The sequence below is a fragment of the Neomonachus schauinslandi genome, chromosome 1 (assembly GCF_002201575.2).
Source record: "Neomonachus schauinslandi chromosome 1, ASM220157v2, whole genome shotgun sequence".
NCBI lineage: Eukaryota > Metazoa > Chordata > Mammalia > Carnivora > Phocidae > Neomonachus > Neomonachus schauinslandi.
Window position 1 is genome coordinate 78,579,370 of NC_058403.1, and position 7,438 is coordinate 78,586,807.

Below are 7,438 nucleotides of genomic sequence, written 5' to 3' on the forward strand. Positions count from 1 at the left end.
CTGGGATCATGACCTGAGCCGAAGGCAGACGCTTAACGACTGAGCCACCCAGGTGCCCCTCCTAAACTTTTCCTAAGAAACCATAATAAACACGTGGGTCAAGGCTCCTAGGAGGTCAGGACTGGATTCTGGTTTGTGTCCAGGGCTCTACACGAATCAGAATATGTGGGCTGTCATCTTTTTCCTTCTCCCCTGGCACCTGCCCTCCAGCCAATGAACTGGGCCACACTAATAGTTTGGAACCCAGTGTTCGGTCCCAATGGTGTTCAGTGAGTTCAGATTTCCTGCCTGACTTTCCGTGTTCACCATTCTTGTTAGATCAGGTAAAGGCTCTAACCTCACATCACCTGCATAAAGCATCAGTGACATTCCTAATGCACTTTGGGACGTGGCTAGAAAGTGTTCTATTTAGCCTCATTTAATTTTTTTTTAAAACAAAGCTTTGTTTAAAGAAAAAAGAAGTGAATGGTACATCAATAGTTCTTGCATCATACTCCAAGTCTACTTCTCTTTCTGTGGATCTGTATGGAAGCAAACTCGTTAAACACTATGGTTAAGAAGAGATAGCTAATCATTCAGGATAGAAGGAGAGATGGAGTTTCTCAGACTAAACACTAAAGGAGTTCATGACCATTAAACCAGCCCTGCAAGAAATATTAAAGGGGACTCTCTGAATGGAAAGGAGACCAAAAATGACAGTATAAAGGTAGGAAACACAAAAGCAGTAAAAACAATTATTTCTCTAAAAAATCAGTCTAGGAACTCACATGAGAAAAAGGATATAAAATATAGGGGTATCTGGGTGGCTCAGTCGGTTAAGTGTCTACCTTTGGCTCAGGTCATGATCCTGGGGTCCTGGAATCGAGCCCCATGTCAGGCTCCCTGCTCAGTAGGGAGTCTGCTTCTCCCTCTCCCTCCAACCCTCCCCTCTGCTTATGCTCTCTCTCTCTCTCTCAAATAAATAAAATCTTGGGGAAAAAAGGATATAAAATATAGTAGTATATACCTAAAATGTGGGGAGCAGAGGAGAAAAGAATGGGTTCAAACTTGAACAACCATCAACTTAATATAGACTGCCATTTGAAGAAGAGGTTATATACAAACCTAATGGTAACTGTATATTTAAAACCACTAATAAACATGCAAAGAATAAAGAGAACAAAATCCAAATATATCACTAGAGAAAATCAGCAAGACATGAGAAAAAGACAAGAAAGGATCAGAGAAAATCTTCAGAAACAACCCGAAAACAAGTAATAAAATGGCAATAAATACATATCTATCAATAATTTTGTTTTTTTATTTTAAAGACTTTATTTGTCAGAGAGAGAAAGAGAGCACAAGCAGGGAGAGCAGGGGGAGTGGCAGGCAGAGGGAGAAGCAGACTCCCCGCTGAGCAAGGAGCCCAATGCAGTACTTGATCCTAGGATCCTGGGATCATGACCTGAGCTGAAGGCAGACGCTTAACTGACTGAGCCACCCAGGCATCCCTATCAATAATAATTTTGAATGTAAATGTACTAAATGCTCCAATCAAAAGAAATGGGGTGACAGAGTGGGTGAAAAAAAAAAAGACCCATCTATATGCTGCCTACAAGAGACTCATTTTAGACCTAAAGACACGTGCAGGTTGAAAGTAAGGGGATGGAGAAACATTTATTATGCAAATAGATGTCTGTGGAAAGAAAGCTGGAGTAGCAATACTTACATCAGACAAAATAGACTTTAAAACAAAGACTGTAACAAGAGACAAAGAAGGACACTATATAATAATAAAGGGGACAATCCAACAAGACGACACAATAATTGTAAATATTTATGCATCCAACATAGGAGCACCCAAAATCGTAAAACAGTTAATAACAAACAGAAAGGAACTAACCAATAATAGTGCAATAATAGTAGAGAACTCTAACACCCTACTTACATCAATGGACAGATCATCTAAACAGAAAATCAACAAAGAAACAATGGCTTTGAATGACACACTGGACCAGATGGATTTAACAGATATATTCAGAATATTCTAGCCTAAACCAGCACAATACACATTCTTTTCAAGTGCACATGGAACATTCTCCAGAATAGATCACATAGTTGTCCACAAAATAAACCTCAACAAATTCAAGAAGATTGAAATCATACCATGCATATTTTCTGACCAAAATGCTATGAAACTAGAACTCAACCACAAGAAAAAATCTGGAAAGACCACAAATGGAGGTTAAACAGCATGGTACTAAACAATGAATGGGCCACCAGGAAATAAAAGATGACATAAAGTACATGGAAACAAATGAAAATGAAAACACAGCAGTCCAAAACCTCTGGGATGCAGCAAAAGTGGTCCTAAGAGGAAAGTTCATAGCAATACAGGCCTACCTCAAGAAGCAGGAAAAATCTCAAACAACCTAAACAACCTAACCTTACACCTAAAAGAGTTAGAAAAAGAAGAACAAATGAAGCCTAAACCCAGCAGAAGGAAGGAAATAATAGAGATTAGAGCAGAAATATGTGATACAGAAGCTAAAAAAATCAATAGAACTGATCAATGAAACCAGAAGCTGTTTCTTTGAAAAAATTAATCAAATTGATAAACCCCTAACCAGGCTTATCAAAAAGAAAAGAGAAAGGACCCCCCAAATAAAGTCACAAATGACAGTGAGAAATAACAACCAACACCATAGAAATACAAACAATTATAAGAGAATATTATGAAAAACTATATGCCGACATATTGGACAATCTGGAAAAAATGGATAAATTCCTAGAAACACATAAACTACTAAAACTGAAATCAGAAGAAATAGAAAATGTGAACAGACCAATTGCTAGCAAAGAAATTGAACCAGTAAACAAAAGACTCTCAACAAACAGAAGTCTAGGACCAGATGGGTTCACAGGCAAATTCTAACAAACATTTAAGAAGAGTTAATGGGGCGCCTGGGTAGCTCAGTCCTTAAGTGTCTGCCTTCGGCTCAGGTCACGATCCCAGCGTCCTGGGATCAAGCCCCACATCGGGCTCCCTGCTCAGTGGGAAGCCTGCTTCTCCCTCTCCTACTCCCCCTGCTTGTGTTCCCTTTCTCGCTGTGTCTCTCTCTGTCAAATAAATAAATAAAATCCTTAAAAAAAATAAAGAAGGGTTAATATCTATTCTTCTCAAACTATTCCAAAAAATAGAAAAGGAAGGAAAACTTCCAAATTTATTCTATGAGGCCAACATTACCCTGATATCGAAACTAGATAAAGACACCAAAAAAAGAAAAGGACCACAGGCCAATATCCCTGATGAACACAGATGCCAAAAAAAAAAAACTCAACAAAATGCTAGCAAACTGAATTCAACAATACATATTAAAAAATCATTCACCAGGATCAAGTGGGGTTTATTCCCGGGATGCAAGGGTGGTTCAATATTCCCAAATCAATCAATGTGATACATCACATCAATAAGAGAAAGGATAAGAACCATATGATCATTTTGATAGATGCAGAAAAAGCATTTGGCCAAGTACAACATCCATTCATGATAAGAACCCTCAACAAAGCAGGTTTAGAGGGAACATACCTCAACATAACAAAAGCCATCTATGAAAAACCCACAGCTAACATTATCCTTAATGCGGAAACACAGAGTTTTTTCCCTAAGGTCAGGAACAAGACAAGGATGTCCACTCTCACCGCTGTACTTCACATAGTACTGGAAGTCTTAGCCACAGAAATCAGACAACAAAAAGAAATAAAAGGAACCAAATCAGTAAGGAAGAAGTAAAACTTTTCACTATTTGCAGATGACATGATACTCTATATAGAAAACCCTGAAAGACTCCACCAAAAAACTGCTAGAACTGATAAATGAATTCAGTAAAATTGTAGGATACGAAATCAATGTATAGAAATCTGTTGCATTTCTATACACCAATAATGAAGCAGTATAAAGTGAAATTAAGAAAACAATCCCATTTACAATTGCACCAAAAATAATAAGATACCTAGGAATGAACTTAACCAAAGAGGTGAAAGACCTGTACTCTGAAAACTGCAAACATTGATGAAAGAAACTGAAGATGACACAAAAAAATGGAAAAACATCCCATGCTCATGGATTGGAAAAACATATATTGTTAAAATGTCCATACTACCCACAGCAATCTACACATTTAATGCAATCCCTATCAAAATACCAACAGCATTTTTCACAGAGCTAGAACAATCCCAAAATTTGTATGGAAACACAAAGGACCCTGAATAGCCAAAGCAATCTTGAAAAAGAAAAGCAAAGCTGGAGGCATCACAATTCTGGACTTCAAGTGATATTACAAAGCTATAGTAATCAAAACAGTATGGTACTGGCAGAAAAATAGACACAGGTCAATGGAACAGAATAGGAAACCCAGAAATAAACCCACAAGTATATGGTCAATTAATCTTCAACAAAGCAGGAAAGCCTATCCAATGGGAAAAGGACAGTCTCTTCAACAAATAGTGTTGGGAAAACTGGACAGTTACATGCAAAAGAATGAAACTGGACAACTTTCTTACACCACACACAAAAATAAATTCAAAATGGATTAAAGACCTAAATGTGAGACCTGAAACCATAAATCCTAGAAGAGAGCACAGGCAGTAACTTCATTGACATTGGCCATAGCAACTTCTTTCTAGCCATGTCTCCTGAGGCAAGGGAAACAAAAGCAAAAATAAGCTGTTGAAATTTCATTAAAAAGCTTCTGCACAGCAAAGGAAATAATTAACAAAACTAAAAGGCAACCTACAGAATGGGGGATGATATTTGGAATGATATATCCAATAAAGGCTTTAGTATCCAAAATACAGAAAGAACTTAAAAAAAAAAAAACCCTCAACACCCAAAAAATAGATAATCCAATTAAAAAGTGGACAGAAGACATGAACAGGTATTTCTCCAGAGAAGACATTCAGATGGCCAACAGACACATGACAAGTGCTCAACATCACTCATCATCAGGGAAGTACAAATCTACAATGACATATCACCTCACATCTGTCAGAATGGCTAAAATCGGTAACACAGGAAACAACAGGTGTTGGCGAGGCTATGGAGAAAAAGGAACACTCATGCACTGCTGTTGGGAATGCAAATTGGTGCAGCCACAATGGAAAACAGTATTGGAGGTTCCTCAAAAAGTTAATAGTAGAACTACGTTGTGATCCAGCAATCTCACTACTGGATGTTTACCCACAGAATACAAGAACATTAATTCAAAGGAATACATGCAACCCTGTGTTTATAGCAACATTATTTACAATAGCCAAGATATGGAAGCAGCCCAAGTGTCCATGGACTGATGATGAATGGATAAAGAAGATATGGAATATTACTCAGTCATAAAAAAATAAAATCTTGCCATTTGCAACAACATGGATAGAGCTAGAGTGTATCACGATAAGTGAAAAAAGCCAATAAGAGACAAATATACAAGCAAATATACAAGCAAAAGACAAAATAAACAAGCAACAGGAAAAAAAATAAGAGAGAGACCAACCAAGAAACAGACTCTTAATTACAGAGAACAAACTGATGGTTACCAGAGGGGGTGGGCAGGGGATGGGTTAAACAGGTGATGGGGATTAAGGAGTGCACTTGTCCTGATGAGCACCAGGTGTTATATGGAAGTGTTGAATCACTATATTGTACACCTGAAATTAATATTATACTGTAAACTGGAATTAAAATAAAAACTTAAAATTAATATTACACTGTATGTTAACTGGAATTAAAATAAAAACTTAAATTTAAAAAAATAAACTTACATGTACAAGCATAAAACAATAAAGAAGAGACAGCTAATGATTAGTAGGTGGGTTGGAAAGCCAGTAATACACTGTTTCCTGCTTTGTTTCTTGCAGCTTCTGCTTGGGGTTCAGGAAGTTTCTACGGATTGAAACTGTACAAAACACAAATATCATTTTAAACTTTCTATTAAAAAACCTCCCACACACATTAGAGGTAGCTTGTTACAAGAGAAAAGAACCAAGACTGGAAGGAAGCTTCTAGATTAGGATTTCTCAAGAAGGTATTCCGTAGAAAGCTAGTGCCTGAAATGTGTCCCCAACCCTGCCCCTGTCCTCAATATTCTGTGCTCAGATACCTTTAGGAACTGCTGCACCCACAGCAGCTCGGTCTCATAGAGTCTCAAACACACATTAGCCTGTGAAAAGCTCTCCAGAGCTTTGAGGTGAAGACATCTATTTTTCCAGTTTCCTATACTTACTTGACTGTAAGAGAGGTTTTTGTAATCCTTAATGATAATTCACAAAATGCACGTTTGGAATTGCTGTATGTGATCTCTGAGTTTTTCTGTTAAGAAACTGGTGAGAGGTGTGAAGATTTTGACTAGAAGGGGAGCTATTTCAAATGGATTGAAAGAATGTCCCTCTGGCCCGAACCAAAATTCAGGATACGGTCAGCCATGTCTGATAACAGCAAACTAAATGTGAGCAAGGTATTTAAGTTGACCTAGGTTTATTTTAAAACTTTAATTTCATGTGAAACTTAAATATAATGATTTGTGTTGCCAGTTAGAATTATTGTAATTAGCTATGTGATCAAATTTAAACTTTTATTTAAAGGTTGAATGGAAAAGTTTTTTTATTTGATAACCATGCTCTTAGCTAAATCATGGCACTGTAGGTCACCTGGTGGTAGTATCCAGCCTCACTGAAAAGTGCCCAGAATGGAAATTGAGTGAATCTAACCAGCATGCTTCTTAGGTGAGACGATTGAGGCTTAGGAACGTGGCATGCCTAAACAAAAATCATAAACGAATTGGTGGTACAGAAACCTTCTAGTTTAGAATTCTTTTCATCAGGGGCACCCGGGTGGCTCAGTTGTTAAGCGTCTGCCTTCAGCTCGGGTCATGATCCCAGGGTACTGGGATCGAGCCCCACATCGGTCTCCCTGCTCCGCAGGAAGCCTGCTTCTCCCTCTCCCACTCCCACTGCTTGTGTTCCCTCTCTCGCTGTCTCTCTGTCAAATAAATAAATAAAATCTTAAAAAAAAAATAGAATTCTTTTCATCAGACCAAACATAGCAATAGCCTAACTGTAACTCTTTTAATTACCAACTAAATGAACTTGAAAAGCCACTTAACCCCTGTTAGCCTCAGTAGCCAAATCTATAAAATGGGCTAATCATACCTCTCCCTCATAGGAGATTACAAACACACCGAAGCCTAGACCCACACTTGGCGCACAGTGGGAGCTATCGCTGTCAGTATGGTCATAATAGTTCCTTGAAATTCTACAAGCATTTACTGAGCACCTCTACAACACCAGGGACTGTGGAAGGCTTTCTGGAACCAAGAGTTAATCAGACTAATTAGATTAATAAAATACAGCCCCTCGCTGATTTCTGCAGGCAAGTAAACAGTTTTTGAGGCTTGATTTACAAACCCAA